Raw genomic sequence first — 21,088 nt, 5'->3', positions numbered from 1 at the left:
TCACTATCATCTTCGGTTCAACTTCCTTCTGTTGCTATGGTAACGTCAGCCAGTTCAAATTGAAGCCTTTTTTGAACTGCAGAGGAAAACTTCCAAAGGAGGAAGACCTTACCACCCTCTACCTGGGCAGCCTTACAGTCACTCGCAGTGACTTCCTGCGAGCAAGCAGAGAGCAGAGGAGATGTATGCAGACGAGGAGGGCATATAAGCAGGGTAGACTCAAGAGGAGCGAGGCCGAGGCGTGTCCGCGCATATAGAGAGAACCTGACGGAGACCAGATGCAAGAAGGTTCGAGGCTTGTCCGAGAACGTGCAGAGGAACGCTTAGCAGGTGCAACGACAGGCACGCGCAGAGCAGAGGTTAGCAGGCGCAGAGAGGAAGTGAGCAGGTGAAAAAGTAGAGCCGATGTAGGGGTCCAGGTGCAAGTGAAAACGAGCTCTCAATGCGCTGAGTGCTGAAGACAGAACGTGAGCAAATAAAGAGCAGATCCGAACAGGTAGTTTTCCTTGAAAAGACTAATATGCTACCTATCTTTCTGCTTTTGCCCACATAGAGACACGGGGACCACAGTGACGCGTGTGTGTGAGTGGATGCTGGACGGGAAAAGTCTGCTGCAGTTAGTATTTTATATCTGTCAGCAGCATTTAGCCACAGCTTCTTCCTTCATTTTATTACGTGATCTAAACCTGGGGGCCCGGCTTTTTCAAAAAAATATGTTATTACCATTTAAAACCACAACAGGAGCACCAATTGGGTTCCCACGCAGTGAAACATTTTTAGAAATACATTAACAACCACAAATAGCAATTGCTCGGTTGCGTCCTTCGGGATTAAAACAGATGAGTTTTAGCAAATGTAACCATAAAGATTATACAGTGTGGTCATGGCCGGCTTTAGAGCTGGTGGCGCCCAGTGGGACAACGTTTACTGGCGAGCCTTAGTGACCAGCTTCTCCATGGATTCCCTCACCACCACCATTTAAAAGTGCCCCTCAAGTCTCAATAACCACCCTGTCTCTCATACATTTGTTTTGTTTTATAGCTCTACTCATACGATGTCAGGTTTCAGAGCACTCTACATCACATTATACAGAGACAATGAATCATAAGTGTGTAAAATACGTGTATAGGAATGTTACATCAGACAATGAGGATTACAAGGTGCAGGAGTCACATTTTATCTATACTGGTAGACATTATAGTTTAAGAGTGCTTGGTCTGTAGAAGCACAAACTCAGAATTTAAAATGCAAGATCATGGTTGGCGTTTGGCTTTACTAATAAGAATTGATCTCTACTCAAGTGAACCCTTTTTGCAACATTAGGATAATGAAAGACTGGCGGAAAAAATCATAACGCTCTAATCTATACCTTGCAGTTTAAAATGTAAATGCAGCTCTTTGATAACAGTTAATAGCTCACTATTCAATATTGAGATTTAAACTTATAAACTGCAAGTAACAAAAAGGTTTCTCGATAGATGCAGTAACGCACCTTTTTACATTGTATGCACTTTGTGATCTGCATCAGGCGCGCAACACCCATTGGACTCGTTCAGACCCCCCCCACCCTCGTGTGTGGCAGCCCGGGATGAGACAGCTTCCTGGGTAGACAGACAGCCGCACCCGAGCACTTCACAGGTCTTTAAAAGACCATTTGCATGTTAATGAGGCCTTGCTGTTGTTTCACCCCTTCTACGAGCCCCTGCAGCTCCACTCTGCCTATTGCTTAAAGTTTCAGCCCTCCCCGAAATTTTTTCTTAGCCCACCCCGAAATTTGGCTCTAGTTGCACCTCTGATCTGCATGGTACACTTGCTTTGCAGCAGGCATCCTCCTGTGCTACTTCATGATCAGTCAAAACTGCCACAACGCAGAACTCTGATCTTTCTCTAGAAAGAACATTAATCACCAGCATTATCTTGATATTTTTATGGTTGTCTAAAAACTGTTGGAGGCAAGGAAAGCGACAGCAGGTGCTATTAACCCCGTTTTGCACCAAAGTCAGCACCCGGTGCTGTGGCACCGATCGCACTGCCCTCGAACCGGGTCTGAGTATGGTACACATTAATAATGAATAATATACAGTACAGTACGGATTATTGCAGTACATTAGAGATCCCAAAGAGAGAAAAAAGTGCAAGTGCAGCATACAATACTTACAAAGATTAAACATGGAAAACCTCCATGATAAAATTACTATTTACAAGGGGTATTTTATCTAGAACATCAAGCGTACACCAGTACTTCCCAAGCATATTTAACTGTATTGGTGCAAATAATGCAGCAGAAAATCACCCTGCATAAGCCCCACCCCAGCCACCTTATCTGTGGATGGGACTCGACCATATCGTCACCAAACCAAACTGTCCATCCATTGTGTGAAAAAGCGCCATTTCCGAGCACCCCATTCCTGCACCTTTCATCCTTTACACTCATATAGCTTTATCTCCATATTATAAATAGCCAGAAATCTAGATCTCCCTTCAAAAAACGAGGGGGGAATCAGGGTTTAACCATCTTGTTACAATACACATTCATGCAACTGCCATAGCAATAAAAACCATATACCCCTCTTTTGGCTAGCTGATTTTCCTGTTGAGTCCTCTACCACCCCTAATACCCCCAATATAGCATTGCTTTTAATCTGACCCCAGAAGACCTGTTCTAAGAATTTACCAATCTCTTGATAGAAAGATCCTAATGCCAGATATGAGTCAAGCATGTGAACTATTATAGTGGGCCCAGTGCCACATTGAGGACAACAATAATTATCTCTCCTACCCCACTTGAATAATTTCTCTGGGGTATAATACAGATCAAATATCGTTTTAAAATGTTTTCTCTTTAATCCAGCTGTTAAAAGTACTTTACTACCTACATCCAATGATTCTTGCGTGCAACCTAGGACGAATGAGGGATACTTTCCTGAGACAAACGAACAGGAGTTTCCCCTCCCCTCCCCCCATGGGGCAAGTAGTTTTTGCAACTAGGGCTTGACGTTTGGAAGCCAATTAGGAAGTGGAGTGTGGCCTTTGCCACACCCGCACAGTGGTATTGTCTTGCCACCAGTTGGTAAGAACGGAGCCCCCCTGTTTACACTTAGGTCCTGATGAATGCCTTGGACCCACTTGGGCCGACACGGCAGAAACATGTTGACCATTCATGAGACGGTTAGGGGACACTAAACACCCCACTCACCGTCCAATGCTTTTAAGTATCATATAGTTATTAGCCACATTAAAACTGATTTTCTGGTAACTATAATGATTTTTAACCTCACATATCTTCTCACGGGCCCCCGCTCTTTAGCTTAGAAGTGCATCCCTGTCGTCAGGTGTATGCCCGCCCTCTATCAAACGAAGGTTTTAGAGGGCGAGGACTGGCCGATGATGAAACCTGACACCAGGTGGTGTGTGAGACCAGTCCATCACTTTTTGTGAGATGCCCTCACTCACAATCCAATTCCTAACCGTCAGGTCTTGAAATATCAATGGCAAAGACGGTATGCCCCAAAGAGGTGTATAATAATTAAATTTGGGAATTTTAATTTTCTTTTTAAGCTGTTGCCACAATCGACATGCTCCTTGCAAAACTTTAAATTTTGTTTTATTGTAATTAACTGGGTGCAATGTTTTTTTAACAGATAGCCTTTAGCCTCCTCTCCGGTTATCAGCTCATATATTGATGGGGACTCAGCTGGTCTGAGTGTGTATGTACTCCCCGTGATTAATATTCCCATATTTTGCAGCATACATGCCCAGTAATACAGAGTTATATTCGGTACACCCCATCCTCCATGATCCATGGGAACAGTCATTTATTTAGAGGCCCTCTTTGTGTTTTGAAATCCCCACAGAAAACCATAACAGATGCTCTCAATTTCCACTAGCCCCCTTCAATTGACTTCCAGCAGGATTCCCCTAAATCGATATAATAATTTGGGTAAAATAGTCATTTTTAAAATGTTCCCTTTTTCCACAAGTGAAAGATGGCAGTCTCCTGGGTTCCTGTTCAATTAAGCGTGTCAGGGGAGTCATGTTTATATCTAATATGTGCTCTACCACTGATGAGATCTGAATCCCTAGGAAGGTGCTTCTTACACCACCTGGATATCAGAATATAGTAATTTAATAGCTCCAATAAACCCTGGGCCAAATCCATATTTACGTAACACTGCCCACAAAAAGGTCAATGACATCCAGTCAAATGCCTTTTCGGCATCTAATAAGATAAGACCCATTATTCCCTCCTGTGGTTTTAGCAATATCAAATGGGGTGATTACTTTTTTAATATGGTCAACTATCCGGCGGGCCGAAATAAGCCGGTGTTGTCTAGAGGATACTAACGTAAAAATTGGTGAGCAGCCAAAATATCGAAACTAAAATATCTACCTACACTAATATCGAGTTTTAAATATCGAAGGGACAGAATATCGATGTCAATAATATCTATGGATAGAATATCGATCCTAAGGTAAGTATTTTAATATCGATGTTAGTAATATCGAAGTTAGTAATATCGACATCAAATATATCGATTGTACTAATATTGATGTCACTAATATCGATATTTATATTATTGTTATGTATTTTATTATGTATTTAATATGTGTGTGTTATATGTTTTTAGTTAAGTGTTCTACTGGTTTTAACATATATGTATACAATTTTTATATGTGAACAATGGTTTTTTAAGTCAATTTTGTGTTTTAGTACCGTAGCGGGTTGTGGGTTTATAGGGGAATAGGGTGGGAAGTAATTTAATTATATGGAATTAATTATAGATTTTTAGGAATTATAAATTAATTTTAATTAATTTTTGCGTTTAAGTTCTGTAGCGGGTTGTGGGTTTATAGGGGAATAGGGTGGGAAGTAATTTAATTGTAATTAATTAATAATTTATTTTCATTTATTGGTATTGATAATTATATTATTGTTAATTAAGTATTAATTGGTAATTAATTTTATTAATTGGCAATTAGTTTTAATTAGTTGATTAATTGATAATTATGTTAAGTGTATTATTTTATTAGTGGAGTGTGTCGTGCGTTTATAGGGGAATAGTGTTGGAAGTAATTGAAATCTAATTAAGTAATTATTAAATTAGTTGTTGGGTATTGATAATTAATTAATTGGACAATAATTAGTAATTGGTAAATATTTTAAATTATAATATTTTGGTTATGAAAAATAATTAATTGTTGATTAATCATTAATTGTGAATTAAATATAATTAAATATTATGCATTGATATTTCTAATTAATATATTAATAAGTAATTATTAATTGGTAATTAATGTGTAATATTTAATATTTTGGCGTATGAACAATATTTAATAGTTCAATATTTTTTAATTGGTAATTAATGTTTCATAATTATTATTTTGCGGTATATATTTATTTAAATTGTTAAATATATTTTAATTGGTATTTACTTTTTAATAATTCATATGTTTTTGGTTATGAAAAATATTTTGTCGTTTAATATTTATTATTTGGTAATTAATATTTATTAATTATTATTTATTGGTATTTATTATTAATGTATTGTTAATTAATTATTGTTTGGTAGTTATGTTTGTAATAATTATTTATTGGTATTTGTAAATAATTTTGGGTTATTTAATAATTAAATCACTAATTATTTTAAATAATTATTTTATTTATAACTATGTTATTTTTAACTTCTACGCTATCCAACACTTTCCCTACTGTTGCACCCTCTGGAGTTGGAATAGTAAATTTTACCCCTACGCTATCCAACACTTTCCCTACTGTTGCACTCTCTGGAGTTGGAATAGTAATTTTTACCCCTACGCTATCCAACACTTTCCCTACTGTTGCACTCTCTGGAGTTGGAAGAGTAATTTTTACCCCTACGCTATCCAACACTTTCCCTACTGTTGCACTCTCTGGAGTTGGAATAGTAATTTTTACCCTTACGCTATCCAACAGTTTCCCTACTGTTGCACTCTCTGGAGTTGGAATAGTAATTTTTACCCCTACGCTATCCAACACTTTCCCTACTGTTGCACTCTCTGGAGTGGGAATAGTAATTTTTACCCCTACGCTATCCAACACTTTCCCTACTGTTGCACTCTCTGGAGTGGGAATAGTAATTTTTACCCCTACGCTATCCAACACTTTCCCTACTGTTGCACTCTGTGGAGTTGGAATAGTAATTTTTACCCCTACGCTATCCAACACTTTCCCTACTGTTGCACTCTCTGGAGTGGGAATAGTAATTTTTACCCCTACGCTATCCAACACTTTCCCTACTGTTGCACTCTCTGGAGTGGGAATAGTAATTTTTACCCCTACGCTATCCAACACTTTCCTTACTGTTGCACTCCCTGCAGTGGGTATAGTAATTTATACTTGGACGTTATCCAACACTTTCCCTATTGTTACACTCCCTGGAGTGGAAATAGTAATTTTTAGCTCTACGCTATCCAACATTTTCTTTACTGTTTTTGTTTTGGAGCTGGAGTAGTAGTTTTATTGTCGGTGCTATTTAATATTTTTTGTATTATTTTAGGCAATGAAATATATAATTAATTTTAACAATATTCAAATTAATTGTAATTTTTTAAATGTGTTATATATAATTATTTAATTTGTATTCATGTTATTGTTTTATGTGTATGATGTATTTGTAATTTATAATAATTTTTAACAAGTTATAAGTTGTTAAAACAATTATTAAAATGTATTATTAAGTAAGTATATATATTATATATTATATGTATATGTTTAATTAAAAATTTTATTACATTATATGTATTAATTATTAATTTTAAACATTATAAAATATATTTAATTATGTTTATTTTATTTATAAGTATTATTTGGTTTATTTTACATATTTTTTTAACTAAAAAATACTTTATATTTTTAATAACGATATTTTTGACATTCTATATTTTATTTTCGATATTTTTGTACTTACCATGTTGTAGATAGGATCTCGATATTCTTGTCATCGATATTTTTGTAGGTCGATTTTCTGTCCGTCGATATTCTGTCAGACATTCGTAAAAATTATGTTACACAACTGATTCGCCAAGACTTTTGAATATATTTTGGCATTACAGTTAATTAATGTTATTGGTCTGTAGGATCCTGGATTCTGTGAGGGTTTTTTTTCCCCTAAATACGTCTATCTGTGTTTCCCCACATTAAGCTGTTGTTTTTCCTGCCTCCGCTTTTTGCAAAACCGATAGCATATCTTCTGCAAGTTCCTTATGCAGTACCTTATATAGTTCACAGGGAATATTATCAGGCCCCACCTCCTTCCCATTGGCTAATGAGCTGAGTCCTGCTGTCACTTCATCATCAGAAATTAGTTGCTCTAAGACTGTCCGATCTGCCGGGCTAAGTTTAGTCTTGTCCATCACCTTTTGTACCGCTTTGTTCGCCATAAGTTGGCAGGGTATGCTCAGACGTGAGTCCCTTGCTCACTTTGCCACTGGATTCAAGCAAGCCTGGCTGAAGACGGCTGAAATGCCAGAAACCTGTCCTAGGAAGCTTGTTTCCGGTCCAGGGAAGGCATGGCTTGGCAGTTCGGGCTGGACTGTTCCCATGAGGCACAGGGTCAGACTGATTTGCATATGGCCATGTCTGAACTGGGGTGGCAGAGTAGGCTAAAGAACGGTGATGGATCAAACCCAGATCTGTTGACTGGGTGTGAGTGTTTGATTGGTTCTGATGCTCCGTCCATCACCACCTCCTTTTGTACCGCTTTGTTCGCCATAAGTTGGCAGGGTATACTCAGACGTGAGTCCCTTGCTCACTTTGCCACTGGATTCAAGCAAGCCTGGCTGAAGACGGCTGAAATGCCAGAAACCCGTCCTAGGAAGCTTGTTTCCGGTCCAGGGAAGGCATGGCTTGGCAGTTCGGGCTGGACTGTTCCCATGAGTGAGGCACAGTGTCAGACTGATTTGCATATGGCCATGTCTGAACTGGGGTGGCAGAGTGGGCTAAAGAACGGTGATGGATCAAACCCAGATCTGTTGACTGGGTGTGAGTGTTTGATTGGTTCTGATGCTCCGTCCATCACCACCCCCTTTTGTACCGCTTTGTTCGCCATAAGTTGGCAGGGTATGCTCAGACGTGAGTCCCTTGCTCACTTCGATTTCATAATCTTTATTCGAATTTTGCCAAATCCATAAAAGCAATCACATGTATACAATCCCAATAATAAGTTTGTAATTCTAAGTAAAAACAACACACATTACAAAATTACATACTATTTAGAAACAAAAATTATTTCAAGGGTTTTCCATTGTTTTTCGTACATAGGTAACAACTCTCAAAAAGTGCTAACGCGAAAAATCAATTAATCAGTGTGCAGGGTAAGCAACATCAGATAGGAATGCTCCAGGGAGAGCGGTCTTTGTTTCTTAAAATATGGAAATAAAAACCATTTAATGTATTTAAGATAACATTTACAAGTGAAGAAAAAGTGTAGATCATTTTGTAGACTCACTCCATCACATGGGCCTAACATATGTTCAGATTTCGATGAAAAGTAACCTAATGGAAAACATAATAGAAATCTAACAGTACCTGCCCTTAGATGGAACAACAGTGATCTTTCCCGATTTGTCATTGGTAACGTGAGATACAAAGGAATTGGTTGTCTATACAGGTCTTTATTCACATAGGCCTGGACAGTTGATTTAGTTAGTTCCACTTCCAGTCTCTCTTTACTATAAAGTGCATACAGTGCAAACTTTATTTCATTTTTGTCTGTGGGCTCAATCTTAGTAGGATCGGTAAATAAATAGCCTTTACCCACGCTGCTTAATTTCTTAAAAACTCCAGCAAGCCACGGGATTGTCATCCCTTTCTCACAATTGAGACAATCTCTTATAATTTCATGGGTTAGAGAGGCCGCTGTATTCCTCCAAATGGCCAGCCAAAACAAGGCTGGTTGCTATAAAATCTGATATGTGGTGCAAATTTAGTTCACAATGACAAATATACTCTGATGTAGCAATAGGGGCTCCAAGGAATTTCCTACAGAAACGATTTTCCTCGGTTTGAATACTAGGGTGCCGATCACGATCCGGTAAAAAAATAGCCCGTACGGCTCGTATCCGGTCTTTTTACCGTACGAATCGTACAAGTGCCGTACAAACTGCCAATTACGATTCGCATGGGAAAAAGACCATACGAATCGCATTGGGAACAATTCCCCACACGTCCTCGGGTCGGAAATTGTGTCCGACACGTCCCCGGACGATTTACCGTACAAATGTGAAAAGTCTAGTCCGACCGCGGAATCACGATCCATCCCGTGCGTCCGATGTTACAACCGTATGCAAAAAACACCGTCCGCACCGAACACCCATAGCAACAATGGAGACATGTGCCCGCATACGCGCCGAACACACCCCCAGCCCCCGTACGTTCGAGTCGTACCCCCACCCGTGCATGTACACCCGTGTACGTTCGAGTCGTACCCCCACCCGTGTATGTACACCCGTGTACGTGTCCTACCCCCCGTGTATGTACACCCATGTACGAGTTGTACCCCCCGTGTATGTACACCCGTGTACGTTCGAGTCGTACCCCCACCCGTGTATGTACACCCGTGTACGTGTCCTACCCCCGTGTATGTACACCCGTGTACGAGTCGTACCCCCCGTGTATGTACACCCGTGTACATTCGAGTCGTACCCCCCGTGTATGTACACCCATGTACGTGTCGTACCCCCCGTGTATGTACACCCGTGTACGAGTCGTACCCCCCGTGTATGTACACCCGTGTACGTTCGAGTCGTACCCCCACCCGTGTATGTACACCCGTGTACGAGTCGTACCCCCCGTGTATGTACACCCGTGTACGTTCGAGTCGTACCCCCACCCGTGTATGTACACCCGTGTACGAGTCGTACCCCCCCGTGTATGTACACCCGTGTACGTTCGAGTCGTACCCCCACCCGTGTATGTACACCCGTGTACGAGTCGTACCCCCCCGTGTATGTACACCCGTGTACGAGTCGTACCCCCGTGTATGTACACCCGTGTACGTTCGAGTCGTACCCCCCTGTGTATGTACACCCGTGTACGTGTCGTACCCCCCGTGTATGTACACCCGTGTACGTGTCCTACCCCCGTGTATGTACACCTGTGTACATTCGAGTCGTACCCCCATGTATGTACACCCGTGTACGTGTCCTACCCCCCGTGTATGTACACCCGTGTACGTTCGAGTCGTACCCCCCCGTGTATGTACACCCGTGTACGTGTCGTACCCCCCGTGTATGTACACCCTTGTACGTGTCGTACCCCCAACCATGGATGTACGACCCGTACCCTCACCCGCGGACGTATGGAGCGTACCCCAGGCCCCAACACCAGCACCTCCACACAACATCGCGCATGTACGAGTCGTACCAAGCCAGACACAAGGACAGCACTGTACAACAAAATGCCCGAAGTACACACCGTACACACGCTAAAAACGCACGTACACAACCAGGACAAAGCAAAACAACACAAGAATACACCATTAGAATGGCACAAAGCCACTAAACATGTCCAACAAGCTCAAAAACAACACAATCACTGACCTGCAACTGCCAACATCCAAAACAGAGGCCAAAAACACAACCACTCCTTATAACACACCCACCCAAACTTCAAACACAGCCACACCCATCAATGGACCAATAAAAAGGGCCCACACACACAAACCATGAGCCTTTGCAACAGACTCACTGCTGCCAGACCCCACAGACAACCTACAGCACCATACTAGAAGCCTTACAACACCTTACACTTGCACACCTTCACACACACACCTTCACAAACACCCCCTCATCACATTCACACACACACCCAAACAACCACACCCACACACCCACAACCATCCACACACCCCCCCATCCACACCCACACCCCTCACCATGCCCACTAACAAGAATCCAAAGTTCACTAGCCGAGAGTTGGAGGTCCTTGTCGATGAAATCCTCAGAGTTGAGCCACACCTCTTTGGAACATTGGTCAGACAGACCAGCATTTCAGAAAAAACATCCATGTGGCAGACGATCGTTGATGCTGTGAATGCTGTTGCGGACACCAGAAGGACCAGGCATGAATGCCAAGTCAGGTGGTACTATCTGCGGAGGAGGGTCCGAGCCAAAATGACGGATGAACACAACCAGGCCAACGTCACTGGAGGAGGGCCGCCCCGCAGACACGTAGAATACCATCACTGGGAGGAGAGGGTGATGGCCATCCTGCCGGTGGTGGCAGTGGACGGATTAGACGGACTCCGAGACCCGGGTGAGTACACAAACAACTCACCTCACATGGGGGGAACGTCATCCACAACCAAACTCACAATCAGGCACGCAACCACCCCAAGCTATCGCATGACTCAACCACACTCCATGAACACGCACATGCCACTAGCGCCACCATGCCCCATGCACCCAGCTGGACAATGCCAAGTCACAGGCCACAGAAAACACCAACACAAGACACGGTAAGCCGGATGGCGGGAGTGTGGGCCCCAAAAATCACATAGTGCAACTCAGAAGCAGACAACAATGCCCTCTGCCCATATGGCCTAGGTCACAGCCAGACAAAAACTGTGTCCCCACACAGGAAAGACTTGCCAGCAAATGGCGGACGCCTTGCATTAAGACATGGGGGTGAAGGCACTTTTTGCACATGACAGCAGCTAATGAACAGCCAACACTGTGAAGGAGTGGCAGCACACACCACCACAGCAGCAGTGCAGACACACACACTACACCCAATGGGTGCCTGGAGATCAGAAACAAACTCACATCAACAATCCAAGGGCCATTCAAAGATCTGCGAACAGTCTGTGCCCAGGAAGCTGGGCTGAGGTGACAAAGGGTGACACACAGAGGGAGGGAGAGGGGGACAGAGAGGGAGGGAGACACAGGGAGACAGACAGAGGGAGGAGGCTGACACATGGAGGGAGGGAGAGGGGGACAGAGAGGGAGGGAGACACAGGGAGACGGACAGAGGGAGGAGGCTGACACACAGAGGGAGGGAGAGGGGGACAGAGAGGGAGGGAGACACAGGGAGACGGACAGAGGGAGGAGGCTGACACACGGAGGGAGGGAGAGGGGGACAGAGAGGGAGGGAGACACAGGGAGACGGACAGAGGGAGGAGGCTGACACACAGAGGGAGGGAGAGGGGGACAGAGAGGGAGGGAGACACAGGGAGATGGACAGAGGGAGGAGGCTGACACACGGAGGGAGGGAGAGGGGGACAGAGAGGGAGGGAGACACAGGGAGACAGACAGAGGGAGGAGGCTGACACATGGAGGGAGGGAGAGGGGGACAGAGAGGGAGGGAGACACAGGGAGACGGACAGAGGGAGGAGGCTGACACACAGAGGGAGGGAGAGGGGGACAGAGAGGGAGCGAGAAAGGGACACACAGGGAGAGCAAATCAGCCTTGTGGGGTGTGGGGATATCTACTCGTCAGCAGGTGGACTGCGTGCATGTAGACAAGGGTGGCCAGTGCCAGAACCCCCCCTCTTCTCCATGGCAAAACACAGGGCCATGTCACAACCTGTGCACAAGCACAACGACAGCTACCTGCATCATATAAGTGTGTGGAACCACTCCATGTGCACACGTACAGTGCTACACGGAAGGCGCCAATGCATGGCTCGCCACACCTGCCCACTCCACTGCTGACTGCTGTCACAATTGACGCAGCAAGTAAGACTGTGCCACACATAGGTAAAGTCGCTAAAGCTGTGGCCAAGGGACATACCCATGCACAAGTGCACTGTCAGTGGAATGCAAGACACATACAAATTCCCAGAGGAAATGTGCCAACTTTCAAAACAATGAAACATGGATGTTGCATGGAACAAAATTAACATTGTCTCTCTCACACACAGATCAACGTCGTCGATCACCCCCCAACACTGGGGGGAAGACACACAGGATCCGGCTCGGCGGGATGACGGAGCCACCGGCAGCGACGACTCTCACCACTCTGTGGACGAACCCGACCCCGACCAACCTGGCCCCTCTGGTGTCCAACGACCTGCAGCACCTGCGTCAGGTACAACTGGGCCAACCACCACCCCCACTCCTGCCACATCCCAGGAGACACCCAGGATCCCTGCCCCACCACTACAATGCAGCCAGGCTGGCCAGGAGGGACACGGTGTCCCGGGCACCCAGGAGGAGGCAGGCGACAACGCCAATGCCACCCCTCAGGGGTCCCGGAGACCCGATGTGCCCACAAGGGCAGGCCAGGTGCAAGTGGGCAGGGGTGGTGGGAGTGGAGGACGGCGGAGGCGCGAGCCTGACCAGTTGGCTGGGGAACCGGTATAGTCCCATGTCCGAAACATCCTGGACACATACCGGCAGGACACCACGGGCATGGCCCAGGTTGTGTCCATCCTCGAGGGGATCAAGACCCAGCAGGCCCAGCAACATGCCGAGCAACATGCCTGTCTACTGCAACACCAACGGAGGATGGAGGACAGACAGGCTGAGCTCGTGACGGTGTTCACGGGAATTCACGATACACTCCGTCGGATGGCCGACAACATGGGCAACCCTCCCTGTGCCATCAGGCGTAGAACATCACCACCCACAGGGAGGGATGAGGAGGAGGAGGAGACATCCGACGGAGCATCCCAAACATCGTCACGGCCTGCTTCTGACGGTCCCCGCAGGAGGGCGGGTCGTCCACGGAAAAGACCGTGAGGGTCGGCGCAACAGCACCATCTCCCAGGACACCTGGCCTGGCACCTGGCCCACTGGAGCAACAGCAGCACAGCAGCAAAAGACAATCTCTGCCACATGGACTTGCCGGTCACTGTCTGACCAATGTTGACAAAGACTGTGGCATGGACTCTGAGGATTTCAAATGGCAAGGACACCAACTCCCCAAGTGAACTTTGGATTCCACACACCCGGAATGCCCCTCATGTCAAACCCCCCCCCACCCCAACCAAAATAAAAAGTCACACCATAAAGAGAAGATGCCTACTGATTGCATTATTACCTTACATGTGTCTTGTAAAGTCTAACTATGCCAGAGTTCTCATTTGACTTCAACCATCCACACCCTGGGGCCTGAGTCTGGCACAGGACACACATGGGTCACATTGTATTAGGCAAGACACACATGGAGCACCATACACACCCGTGATGGGCCCAACCAGCTGAGGGGGTGGCCGCACAACCGTGCCGACAGACATATTGAGTACAGCGACAGCCATGCGCAGAGGTCAGGGATCATGTGGAGTGTCCTGGGGGGCATCCAGGTATGTGTGGACAGGTGGCAGAACCATGTCCTGCAAGCTTGAGTCAGGTGGATGCAGTGAATGGTGGCGTGGCCAACGTTGGATGCATGGGGATGGTACATGTCACAATACCCACACAGTCATGGACTACATGCACAATACAGAGTCTAATCCCACACAAACAGCTTGCATCTTGCTACTCTACACATAGACACATAGCCACTATCACGGAAAACCATGCCAGACATGCCGGATGCACCGTGGCAACACACCAGCATTGACTGAGAAGAGGCACCTTGGAGGCATAGGGACACCTTTATTAGTCATGTATTCGGGATTGCAGAGGCAACTCGGAGTACACATGAACGGGTCATGTGGAGTAACATGTGGGTCCAACACTGGAACCCCCCTTCTGCAGCCCAAATGCGTGATAGCCATGGAACTGGCACACAAGTGTCGGCTAACAGCTAAACACCCCCTGCTGCTCACGGAGAGACTGCCATACACCATTGATCCGCTGATGTGGAAGTCCCACAGCATGTCAAGCCAAGGCAAACCGTATGTGTCCGAGGGCAGTTGAACACACATTGATGCCATCATCACATTCCACAATCCCATCACTGATGACTGTCATCAAGTCTGACCATCTATTCAGGTGTACCCAGCTGCATGTAATGTGTACCATGGTGATGCAACATGTCTGCAGAGGAACCAAACATCGACAGGGGCAGTGTGCATAAATCGTGAACAACTGCCACACCCAATACACCCCTGATGCATCCCTTACCCTAAGGAGACTTCCAAACGTGTCCGTGCCTGTAACGCTGAGTCAGCACACGATGACGTGTCCATGAGGAATAGCAGTGCCACAACAATGCAACCAGCAGACGGCATGCGCAAGTACCTGGGGATGAGAGACACACCAGAAGTCAGCCACAAAAAGCACAGCCACTTGCATGTGCATGTACTCGACACATGTAAGGATGACAACATGCCAGGTCACAATTATGACTGGGGAAATACACATCACTGCCACCATCACTCCAGTGACACATCCACACACTCCTCTGACTCACGTGACATACATGCAGATGGACACACACATCGCAACACATGCCACACGGGGACCAATGCGTGCACACACAGACACTGGTACTCACCACTAAGCAAAGAAGTCGCGTATGAGCCGAGTCCGGATGTCCTCTTGCGGAACCACGTCCTCCACATCACTAGCCCCATTGCCAAGACCTTCGTCCTCCACGGGTGGATGGTCCTGATCATCTTGATCCAGGATGAGTGGCACAGCTTTCTCAACTGCCATGTTGTGCAGCATGCAGCACACCATGAAGATCTTGCAGACCTTTGCCGGGGCATATGGGAGGGCGCCGCCGGTCTTGTGGAGGCATCGGAATCGGCTCTTCAGCAGGCCAAACGTCCTCTCTATCACTCGCCTTGTCCGGCCTTGGGCGGTGTTGTAGCGGAGCTGGGCCGGCGTGATGGGGTTGCGGAGACGTGTGATCAGCCTTGGCATGTTGGGATAGCCAGCGTCCCCTACATGGAAAGCACATGGACATAAGTAGGCCAGGAGAAGCGGTCGTGCTGGAAGTCTACACAAAATACAGGACAGACAGACTGTACCCACCAACAACACATGCTCGTTCGTTGCACAGCTGCGTCATCATTTCAGGCATCCTGCTACGCCTCATGATGTAGGCATCGTGTGCTGATCCTGGAAAACGAGCACAGACATGTGAAATCACCATGTTGGACAGACACACCACAAGGGCATTGATGGAGTGGTAGTGCTTGCGATTCCTGTACGCTACCTCCTGTGCCTGTGGTGGTACCAAAGCCACATGTGTCCCATCTATGGACCCAATGACATGGGGCATCCCTCCCAGGGCATAGAATCCACGCTTGACCCCAGTCAACATTTCAGGGGTTGGGAAATGGATGAAGTCATCCAAGTGAATCAACATGGCCTCTAAGAAATCATGTAGCACACGGCAGAACATGCTCTGGGACATGCCACCAACATGAGCTATGGTATTTTGAAAGGTACCCGTGGCAAGAAAATGTAGGGCTGCCATTACCTTCAGCTTGGGTGTCAGTGCCGTAGGATACCTGTGCAGCGGTTGCAGGTGTGGTGCCAGTCTCGCCGTCAACTCCAGAATCAACGGTTGGGGGAAGCGGTAGCACCGGATACAGTCATTCTCCCGCATGGCAGCCAAGTCCGGAATTGGTCGGGGAAGAGGCGGCGCTCTGCAGTAATTTGGAAGTGACAAGGAAGAGTGAGTGCACCACAACAACAATTTATTTGTACTGAGCACATGTTAATCTGTCAATACACATATGCTACATACGGAGTCAGGTATGTGCCACATGCCCTGGACACGTATGGCTGCCAGGTGACACTCCTACCAAGACCCAGCTACACACGGAGATTGTGATCCTCCACATGCCATGGCATGGGATTGGCTGTGTCCCAGTGTAAGTGAACAGCCAGACGCAAGACAGGAGTGACATACATCCACACATCAGCAGAAGAAGGATGTCGATTGCAGAGACTGGTAGCGGAACACTAGGGCCACAGGTCACATGACATTACACTAGGACAGCCCACACACCTTGCCATGAAGGTGTACATGTGAAGACTCACCACACATTCATAGAGAGGATGCAGACATGTCCTTGTTACGCTACTCCGTGTCCCATGCATACATACGCACCTCACATCCGATACCACTTGTGGCCTGGTGTGCGGAACAGTGTGCCATGTCAATCTACACACACACACATGTTGGTTGCTGCAACAGCTGATGCTTTTGAGGGAGCTCCAACATCAAGATAATGGGAACCCCCCACACATACATGACATAGTCACATCGTGCACCGTGGGTAGTGACATGTCAGGTGTGGTAACCCCTGTACCGGGCCTCAGGGGACACTCCCGTGTGTTGTTGTCCGTGCCATGCCAGTGACGCTCATCCCAAGTGTGCAGTACGACATGCACACATGTCAAAGGAGTTAAGGGCATGCCTGGAACACATTGCACCGTCACACATTACATGTGTACACATCTCACCATACATCTGGTGCCTTCTCCACTCAGGAGTAATGTGCCACATCACAGCCTTTCACACCTGTGCCCCACACATGTAGTACTGGCCAGACAATGCCTTGATGTCCATCCATGGACAAGTATGTCAGCCCTATTCCTTGCTGTGTGCTGCCTGTCACCACTGTGATGTGTGAAAAACACCGTACTTCCGCAAAGAGGGCCTGTGTACGTGCCCGTATCACTATGGGAGTGCTGCCGTATGTGTACCCGTAGTGATGGTGAGCGTACGCACGTGTCTACGGTCCGTACCACTATGGGTGTGCTCGCGTATGCGTACTCATGGTGGTACGGAGCGTACACACGCCTGTACGCTCACTATCACTATGGGTGATCTCGCGTATGCGTACTCATAGTGATAGTGAGCGTACAGGCGTGTGTACGCTCCGTACCACTATGAGTGTTCTCGCGTATGCGTACCCATAGTGATAGTGAGCGTACAGGCGTGTGTACGCTCCGTACCACTATGGGTGTTCTCGCGTATGCGTACTCATGGTGGTACGGCCCGTACACACGCCTGTACGCTCACTATCACTATGGGTACGCATACGCGAGAACACCCATAGTGGTACGGAGCGTACACACGCCTGTATGCTCACTATCACTATGGGTACGCATACGCGAGAACACCCATAGTGGTATGGAGCTTACACACGCCTGTACGCTCACTATCACTATGAGTACGCATACGCGAGATCACCCATAGTGGTACGGACCGTACACGCGTGCGTACGTTCACTATCACTATGGGTGTTCTCGCGTATGCGTACTCATAGTGATAGTGAGCGTACAGGCATGTGTACGCTCCGTACCACCATGAGTACGCATACGCGAGAACACCCATAGTGGTACGGAGCGTACACGCGTGCGTACGTTCACTATCACTATGGGTGTTCTCGCGTATGCGTACTCATAGTGATAGTGAGCGTACAGGCGTGTGTACGCTCCGTACCACCATGAGTACGCATACGCGAGAACACCCATAGTGGTACGGAGCGTACACACGCCTGTACGGGCCGTTGATATGCATTTGGGGTGCCCTAGGGCCCCGGAACGCACCGTACCTGTATGTGAAGCTCCAAATTACATAGGGGACACATGAGGGACAAGTATAAAGGCCTACATGCATGCTGGTTGTCATGGAGACCAAGTTTAAAGTTTGAATTTGTTCCGGAAGGTGCACAGCAGAAGTCAGTTGGAATGAATCTACTTTCTTGCAATGTGTTTGTGGAGTTGACATCATGCTGAAGAAAAAAACACAATAAGAACCCACTGACTGTGCTAGGTTTGAAGGGATTGGAGGAAACATAGGATGCAAATGTGAGTGACCAATCACTCTGTACTCCTGTGCATGAAACAGGCCAGCAAGGCAGATATAAGGCAGCCAGGTCCCATGAGGGAGCACTTGCCTGCACATCTTTCTATTCCACGACCCAGCTGCTGCTACTGATTCCCTGGAACCATGTCAAGGGCTGTGGAGAGGTCACAGCCTTTCAACCTGGAGGAGAACCTGGCTTTGCTGGATGTGATCCTCCCACAGTACCCCCTGCTGTATGGGCGACCAGGGTATCAGGTGAGTGCAGAGTCCACTGGCACAGACTGTGTCCCTTTTTTGTGACTGTGACTTCTGGCATTGTGTCCAGGTGTGACACACATGCTATGTACTGTAGGGGGGGGTTCAAGGGGGGGGAATGCCTGATGTCTCCCAGCCAGAGCATGCTGTGGTGCATGTCTGCCGTCCTCACTAGCATGGTGTTTACTGTGACAATCACTGCATGGTGCATGCCACATTCTGCCTGTCTTGTCCTCCTGGGAATGTAGCCTCTACAGTCCTCATGTGATTCTGTGGTCAGCCCAGTGTGACAGGTGACTGTACCCACAGATGTGTGTTAGTTCTGTGTACCTGTGCTGAGAGTGTCCACATGATGTGTTCGTACCCTGGACATCGGTGTGTGTGTAAGTCCCCTGTCATGTGGGTGGGTGCATATGTGGAGTGTAGCACCCCAGCTGCATGAGGGATGGATATACCCTGCCCATGTGATATGAGCAGGGAGCAGTGCTGTGTGTCTGACGTGCAGAGCCAGCCCCACACCTGTGAGCCCCCCCCCCCAGTCTAGTGGCACATGTGCAGAGTGAGGTATGTCGCTGCATTTGGCAATGGCAGGTGAATGTCCTGTGCCTGTGTGTGTCTGTGTACTCTGCTGCGGTAGCGTCAGTGGCCTGTGGCATGTGACTGCTTAGAGGTGCTGCACATCATCCTGGTGTAGCTTGTGATGCACAGTGTGAGCCTGGATCATTGAGTGGTAGTTTCCCTCATTCCACCTGTGTCCTTTCAATGGCACGTACTGCTTTTGCCCTTCCCCAGAGGATCATGTCCCTATGACAAAGGTGCAATGCGTTGGATGCATACTATGCCTTGTTGTAAACAGCAAATGTGTTCTAATATGTGTCCCTGTGACATGTGCCAGGTGTATTGATGTAGTGTCACTTGTTCATCCTCACAGGTAGGCGCCTCTGCCAAGGAGCAGATATGTCTGACCGCCGTCAGCGCCGTGAGGAGTGCGGATGGTCAGAAGCGGCGCCTGTCCCAGGTGAGGAAACGCTGGCAGGATATCCGGTGCTGGACGCGGAGGATCGCACGGGTCCTGCTGGGGGACTCACCTGAGAGCCATAAGAACCGCGGGCGCCGCCGACTGACCCACATCCACAAGCGTGTGCTGCCGGTGGTATTTCTAGACTTGGAGAGGCGCTTACAGGAGAAGCAGCAGCAGGAAGGGGATAGGTACATGTGTGCTTGTTGTGTTTCACCAGCATTTGTAAGTGCACAGTTGCATGGATACACTGCCAGGGTTTAAAGGTGCTGTGCAGATCCAGTTACCCACAGTATAGCTGTGCTCTCCTGCCTCCCTTCCCCTCCTTGCAATGTGTTCCCTGGTCTGTGTGTAGTCACTCCTTCCCAAGGTAATGTAGGCTGGCACTTTCTCCACGTGAACTATGCCTGTAGCATCATGTGTGGGGGTGGTGTGTAACAGGTTTTGGGAAATTGCCTGTGCCCTGTCCAGTTCAGTACATGTGGGTTCCATGTCAGTTGGCACTGATGCAGAGTCCAGACATGGGAGTTAGTCTCACAAGTGTCATGCCTTACAGCGCGCATGTCCTATGTTGTGGCCTGTGACATGATGTGCATGAGTGTGCGATACGCATAGTGCAGGGATGGTGGCGTGTGTTGCAGTCATTCCCATTCAGGACCATGGAGTTGTGTTGCCACTACTGTCCCCTGGGGCATATTTTCATAGGTGTCATGTGTGTCATCACAAAACGTGGACCCTCTCAGTGTCTACAGCATAGGTTGTGCTCTGTGCCATTGTCCCCTGGCACCATGTATATTGAGGTGAAATGTATTACAAGTGTCCACTGTACAGCCTGACCTGATTTTCCTTGTTCATAGTCACAGTGGCCAGTGCCTGTGTGTCTTGTTACAATCCACTGATGATGGCCATTTGTACATGATTATTTGGACAGGCGCACCTCGGGTATTTGGCGTCCAATCTTGCATTTATGCAGCCCCTGTGTATTTCACCCAGACTAAGAGATGTAAGTGCCACCTGTGTCTCAACAAATTGTCTCATGTAGGGGGTGGTTGGTGCGGGCCAAGCCTACATGTCAAAACCAGAATTCTCCTTGCTAGGTCTGGCCAGTGTGTGATGTT

The 21,088-nt window shown here is 47.2% G+C and overlaps 1 long non-coding RNA gene across 2 annotated transcripts in view; it reads right to left on the bottom strand.

Moving 5' to 3' along the window:
* Positions 1-21,088, bottom strand: part of LOC146856777 (uncharacterized) — a 923,944-nt gene that overhangs the window by 518,837 nt on the left and 384,019 nt on the right. The window lies entirely within an intron of this gene.

Source organism: Triturus cristatus, chromosome 3_2 (genome assembly GCF_964204655.1).
Source record: "Triturus cristatus chromosome 3_2, aTriCri1.1, whole genome shotgun sequence".
Taxonomy (NCBI): domain Eukaryota; kingdom Metazoa; phylum Chordata; class Amphibia; order Caudata; family Salamandridae; genus Triturus; species Triturus cristatus.
This window is presented reverse-complemented; position numbering and strand designations above follow the sequence as displayed.